Source organism: Rattus norvegicus, chromosome 19, assembly GCF_036323735.1.
Source record: "Rattus norvegicus strain BN/NHsdMcwi chromosome 19, GRCr8, whole genome shotgun sequence".
Classification (NCBI taxonomy): Eukaryota; Metazoa; Chordata; class Mammalia; order Rodentia; family Muridae; genus Rattus; species Rattus norvegicus.
This window is the reverse complement of record NC_086037.1, coordinates 29,002,076-29,009,267: the sequence shown is the minus strand read 5'-3', so window position 1 is coordinate 29,009,267 and position 7,192 is coordinate 29,002,076.

The following is a 7,192-nucleotide window of genomic DNA, read 5'->3' as shown; positions in this document are numbered from 1 at the left end:
CACTTTCTTTGTCCATCATTTCTTTGAGATGAAAGGTCAGACTCCTTCACCCTAGTCTCTCCACAATCGACATCCCCCCTCCCAAAACACTTCTAAGACTGGAAAACATGTCTTAGGATGTATCTGCCAGACTCGGGCTGAGACAAACTAGGGCACTGGTTGTCACTACAACACTGGTGACATCACAGAGGATGCCAGAACTCTCTAGGAGACAATAGAGTGTCATAGAAGGGATAGCTGATGTCACGGGGAGCAGACTTTGCCTCCCTGCTAATGTTCTCCCTGTACTGAGCATAAGCTGAGGTGTCCTTTCCAGGAGACTTTCCCAGGGCAGAGCCACTGAGCATCTCCTGCTTCCAAAGCCAAATTTTCCTCAAGGCTTGATTATAAAAACCTTAGTAATTCCTATGCATCTAAATGAATGTTTCCTTCCAAATCCTGCCCAAAAATGTCTCATCCTAACTCAAATTATCCTCCTTCACCAATATTAGCCATTAAAAATTCCTGAGAAATAATACCAGTTTGAATATGCAGTCAAAATGTTCTCCTGTCTTATTATGTACAGGTGCTTGAAATCACATCAAGAAATAGACTGCATGGAAGGTTGCAATATGGGTGTGTGTTAGGGGAACACTCATGAAGCCTTGTGCTTAGCATTCAACGGTTGCCACAAAATTCCTTAGGAGGAAGACTTGAAATCATTATGGTGCTAGTAACAGTGTGGAGGCCAGTTGGCAGAGGAAAGTGAAACATTAGAGCCACCAGTGAAGGCTCCTGTTGGGCCCTACCTTGGTGTTTCCCTCCAGCCTCGCTGAGCCTTTCAGCCTGCTATAGCAAGAAATTGTTTACACCTTTGACAGCTGCTCTTAGCCCCCGATTTGGGGCTGGGATTTTCCATGGCACCCTTCCTCCCCACTGAGCTTTCCTGCTTCTTATTTTTAAGAAGCTGTTTATGCCCCTGATTGGGCTGGAATTTTCACCACACAGACTTGTCCTATTTTCCTGGTTGGGGATTTTCACCTGCCTTGTTGTTTTTCCACGGCTTTTGCCTCTGGTATATAAGGAGATCTCAGCAAAGCCTTGGTGGCACTGGCTAAAAAGGGGTGACCCGTGTACGTGTTTTCTTTCAACCCCACAAACCTACACCCGATATTCACACACTGTCGGCGCAGGCACTGACAATAGGTATCACACTAGAATCTAGTAACTAGATTTAACCAACCTATCACATTAATGCTGTGTTTGGTGGTATTTTTTGCTCTCTTAGGACCTGGAAGAGGCTTGGGGTTTTCTAATCCTACTCATAATTTATTAATCTTCCCAACACTATGGTCTTTGTTCTGTTAATGCTAACAGCGCCATCCAATACCTAGGATATTTTCTACTGACATGTGTGACATGAGACAAAACAGTTCCTGTCATCCGTCACCTGAATAAACCTCCTTAGAGGACAGTGTAGTTGGAGGGTCCTTCTTTCCTCTCCACGATCGAGAAACATTTCCAGTCTTCAGACAAGTGTGTCAGCCATTGTCCAGTGACTGTCTTGAGATGTCCACAATGTCAGCTGAGTGAGGGCAGGGCAGGGTAGGGCAGGGCAGGGCAGGGGATTGGGGGAGGGCAGGGCAGGACTGGGCAGTGGTTTGGGGCAGGGCAGGGGTTTGGGGCAGGGCACAGCAGGGCATTGGGGCAGAGCATTGGGGCGGGGCAGAGCATTGGGGCGGGGCAGGGCAGGGCATTGGGGCAGGGCATTGGGGCGGGAAGGGCAGGGCAGGGCAGGGCATTGGGGCGGGGCAGGGCATTGGGGCGGGGCGGGGCGGGGCGGGGCAGGGCAGGGGATTGGGACAGAGTCCATGAGATGTCAGTAGGCAACAGGCCAGCTGGGTCTAGTGTGGGTACAGGGCTTCTTGTGTGGGTGTGAGAGGAGGAAATTAGGAATGGTCAGATTCTGATGTACCATATAGGCGGGAAGGAGCTTAGACCATCTCAGTGCCATATAGGGACATTGTAGACCCTGATGGGCAGTGTGGGGATGGTAGGGTCCCATATAGTGCTCTCTGCAGGTGTCAGGAGAGCATACAGTGGCTCTGTGAGACTTATGACAATCAGGCAGGCACTGGTGTAAGTGAGAATCATGGGACAAGCCCTGTGTGCAGCCTGGTTTTGGGACATTCCCAGGTGCCCCATGGACTGCAAATTAAAGGCAAAGGACACAGGGAAGCCAGCAATTCCCATGCACAGGACATAAATACCTGTAGATCTTTCTAGAATTTCCATAGACTATCTGTCACTAGTCCTCATTATAGAAGGCACCAACATTCTGCCCTCTACTTCAACTTGGTGAGACAGCTATTCTAACTCCAGCAGAAAGGCCTCAGGGAAGACAGTAAGAAGTCGCAGGTGACACCTTTTACTATTGAAACAGGATCTTCCTATGGAGCCCAGAGTGGCCGTAGGGTCCTAATGCTCCTGCCTCACAGTGACTAGAATTCCAATCCACCCTCAAGAGCAGTTGATTCATCGCTAGATCAGACAAAGACATCTAAGGCCCCAGGGTGCTAGGATTACCAGGGTCCTAGTAAGTTTCTGCAGCCTAAATTACAACCTGAGTCGGTGCTGCTATTTGGGACACCGCCCGATGCCCAGTGACATCACACCTTGGAACTCTTTGTCAAGCATAAGCTGTTATGGGAATGAAGTGCTAACACAATAAAAACTGGACTGAATACTCCTAGGTCAAGAATCCCCTGTTGGAAATGCCTTGGACCGCAAATTTTTAAATTCTAGATCCTCCTGGCTTTTAGAAGATTTATAAATACAAAAAAAGAAAGATGGGCATAATAATTTAAGCCAGTGATCCCAGTCATGGGAAACTGAGTCAGGGTGATGGAAGACTGTAAGTTCCAGGGCAACCTGTGTTTCAAGAAAAAAAAAAAAGGCATGGTGAAGATTCCACTCAAGTAGAAACAAAAGGGTTTCACATGGGCCTTGCCATCCACTGGTCAGCACTCTCATCACCACAGCCACAGGCAGACACTGGGGAACATTTCCCACTGTCTCTCTTTGGGATGCAATCCACCCCATGATTCTATGTGAAGAATCCCCCAAAGGTTGCATCATGTGAGGGACCTAGAAAGTTCCAGGATTGGGAGAATTTAGGAGTTTATGATTAGGGATGATCTACAGCTGTGGCAAAGCCTTTTCCCAGCACATGGCAGCCCTAGGTTTGTCCCCAACAGTAAAAATAAAATCCCCCAAAATAATTCAAACAAAATGTCTTGAAGCCTGCGCACTGACCAGTCTCCTCAAAAGTGCGCAGGAACCTGGGTCCACATTTAGGACCCAGCACGGCCTCTGTGACCCGTGAGAAGGGATCTAATATGGGAATTAGTACAGTATGACTTATCCTTGTGGATACCTTTGGTGACAATAACCAACTGACCCCTGAAAACCCATCTACCTGGGGGGCTCAGCACTCATGTCACCCAAAAAGCCCAGATGTCAGCATGGGCAGGTGGTGAAGAAAGTTTGTCTCTCGTGAACATCAGTTGCTGCTCCTGATCTGACTCTATCCTCAGGAGACAATGTCACTCCAGAAAGTGTGGGTGTCAACGGCTCTTCCCAGGCCAAGGCTGGAATACTGCTTAAGTTCCACAATGCACAGCAGTGCTCACTCTAGAGCTAAATGTTCTACAGCTGAAAGGGGTGGGTGCTCTGCTGGCCACGCCCCTCCCCTGCAGTATTTAGTGCACTCAGAGTGTTGCTTCAGATGTGAGGGACTTCTTGAGGCTACTCCCATGGAGAATGGCAGATTCATCAGAACGGGGCACAGGGTGAGTTCAGAGCACAGCTGGGAGGAATTTAGGGATGCCAAGCCATGACTAAGACCAGATCCTGGGCTGACAGGCAGTTGAGCTGGAGAACTGGCATCCAAAGTGTGACTGCCTGAATTCCTCTTAGACCAAAAGCCCTGGATCTGAGCTACTTTGGTGCGTGCTCCTAAGTGGGGTCCCAGACACAGCTCAGAATTGGGGCTGTGCATGGACTTTGGTGCTGGCAGCAGGTGGCTTAGCCATAAAGTGCCGAGCTTTCCCATCTGTGCCCACTCAAACTCCTCTGTTTCATTTTAGGTGTGTTTGGTATAGTTTTGAGACAGGGTATCTTGTAGGAGCCCAACTCGCTTTGAGCAACAATGTAACATAAAAATAACCTTGAGTTCAAGATCCTCCAAACCCCTCTGTCCCAAGTCCTGGAATTAAGACCTCCAGCTGTGACCATTTTACTGCAGCATAGGATCCATCTGTATTAGAGTGAGCTTTGGAAATACTGGAGCTCCGACTGTTCCTTAGAATTCAGGTTTCCTTAATTCTTAGCAGGAGTTTTGTGATGATGCTGATGAGAGAGTCAGGAGTTACACTGGGAGAGGTAACAGTCCTGGCAGCCCTGAGTGCGCAGTGAAAGTCAAGACAGAAGCCTGCTGATTAGCACCTGAGTGAAAGTGGGAGGATTCAGAGTTCAAGAACAGACTCAGTTACATACCTAAGACAATATTGCAATACTTTTGTTTCACTTTTGGCTTGTTTTCTTTGAGACAAGGTGTTAATTTATAGCCCTGGCTGTCCTGGAACTCACAATGCCTCTACCTCCCAAGGGATGGAATTAAAGGCATGTGCCAACATGCACTGCCACTAATTAATTTTTAATTAAACATGCTGGCACAATCCAGTAATCCCAGTGCTTAAGAGGCCAAGGCAGGCAGATATCTGGCTTCCTGACAAGTCTGATCTACAGAGAGCATGTCAGAATAGCCAGGGCCAAACAGAGAAACCCTGTCTCAAAAAATAAACAACAAAATGAATTTGTTTTAAAGAAGAGAGGAACTATTTAACAGAATTAGAGGCAGAGAACCAAAAGGTAATGGGCAGTGCAGAGTCTAGCTTCTGAGATGAAACTGGACACCATGGGGTTAGGGTGGGGATTCTCATCTTGGACTGGGAGACAGAGGGTGACTTCAGGCATGGAAGGCTCAGTCAGTCATTAGTCAGGATTCTCAATCAAGAGGGTGTTGTAAGATCCAAAATGTGTGAGCAGTGTTCTGCATGAGACTAGAAGAACCTGCCTACCTATACAAAACAGCCAATGAAGAGTAATCACAAGCATATGTCTGGAGGTCCACAAGAGGTTAACGTCCACCTTAGTGTGGATTATTCAGAGCACAGCTGGAGAGGAGTAGAAGAGCTGATGGTGGCTGAGGCAGGAGAGGAGTTCAGGTGTGAATTTGAGCCAGTAAAGGAGCTTGTAGATTGGGCAGAGCAATGAGAGGTCTAACAGCATAGCTGTTGAGATCCTTCAGATTAATTTGTCTTAAGAGCCTCATGCCATAGCCAAGGACAGGAATAGATCTGACTATTGGGTGGCTGGGCTCACATAGCCCAACAGGTTTGGCCTTGCATCTGTCAGATTCCAAGTGTCTCCCTTTAGACACAGCCATGGAGAAGGTGTAGCAGTGAAGGTGCAGATGGCTTTGCAACGCTTGGCTTATGGTGTTGAGTACTTCATGCTCCACAGAGCTAGGAAATGTCCTAGAAGCCAGGGAGGCTGAGCATGAGGAAGACAGGTCTCTGGGAGAGAGAAATGATAACCAAAGTCACTAAGAACTTCCTGAATCACAGTGTCTGTTAACCATATATTTTATTTACTTATTTTTATGGGCCTGAGTGTTTCACCTAATAAATGCTTGTGCACCATGTGGTATGTCTGGTGCCCGTGAAGTCCAGAGTGATTCCCTAGAATTGCAATTACAGGTTAATAGTAGCCACCATGTGGACACTGGGAACTGAACCTTGGTCTTCTGCTCTTAGCCACTAAACCAACCATCTCTTCAGCACCACCCCCCAATTGTATGGTCATTAAGATTTAACCATTTGGCCTTCAGTATTTGAATTAATACAGATGTGACAAGAGTTATAGTTAACATGGTGGTTCAGGTATAGACAGGCAGGCATCTCATTGTATACAAAATATGAATCCTTCCTTCCTTCCTTTCTTTCTTTCACTCCTTTCTTTCTTTCTTTCTTTCTTTCCTTTCCTTTTCTTTCTTTCTTTCTTTCTTTCTTTCTTTCTTTCTTTCTTTCTCTTTTTGTTTTATTCTTGGAGACAGTGTTGTTTTTTGTGTAGCTGACCTGGAATTAGCTCTGTAGAGGAAGCTGGCCTAGAATTCAGAAATCTGTCTGCCTCTGCCTCCCAAGTGTTAGGATCAAAGGCCTGTGCCACCACCACCACACATCCTTCTGTTTAAAGGAAAAATATAGTCTTACAGGGCAGCATGAGTTTAGCCCCGGTATAGACATTTTCCTAGGCCTCAGGAGCTGTAGAGTTCATGAAGGATTTGCTGCCTTCCCCTTTAGCCTGGCTAACTATGAGAGCTGCACACCCATGGGTGTTTGCTTCACAAGAGTCTGGAGGATGAGGGTCACAGGCTGAGGTAACTGTGTAGAGCAGAGGATGCCTGGTGAAGGTCAAGTGGGTAAAATGCTGAAATGCTGAGAGAAGAGGCCTATGGTAGGCGCCTCCTACACCTGAGACTTCCAACCCCAAAAAGCAGGGGGTAGAGAGTGAGGATGCACAGTGCACACAGGTCAGGAAAAGGCCATGTTCCTGAAGCCTCCATGAGTGGTGAGCAGGCTCTAGGGTACCATGAGGGACATCAGGAGCTTCTGCACTTTGTAGAATTACAGGGTTATATGTTTCACATGCCCATGATTTGCCCCCTACTGCAGGGAGAAGCCAACACCAGAAGCCTCCAGCTCCCAGCCCTGCTTTTGCCATGTAGGTTTATCCAGAAAGAGCTTGGAAGTCCCTGGACCTGGAGTCTCAGGTGGTTGTGAGCCACCTGACCCTGGTGCTGGAGACTGAACTCAAGTCTTCTGCAAGAGCAGCAAAGACCCGTGGGCTGCCTGGCCCAGCCAGGGCTGTGAAATGGTGTTTATTTTCATCTGAACAAGCCCAACAACAGTTTAGGTCCCTAGAAGCCACATAAACCTGGATGCAGTAGTGTCTGTCATCCAGCCCTTCCCACAGGGAGATAGGAGCCTAAAGTGGACAGTCTCTAGGATTAGGGGAAGGGCTAGCCTAGCATACACAGCCATGGACGAGAGGTAGAAGGTGAGGACCTGTGCTCAGGTTGTCCCTGACC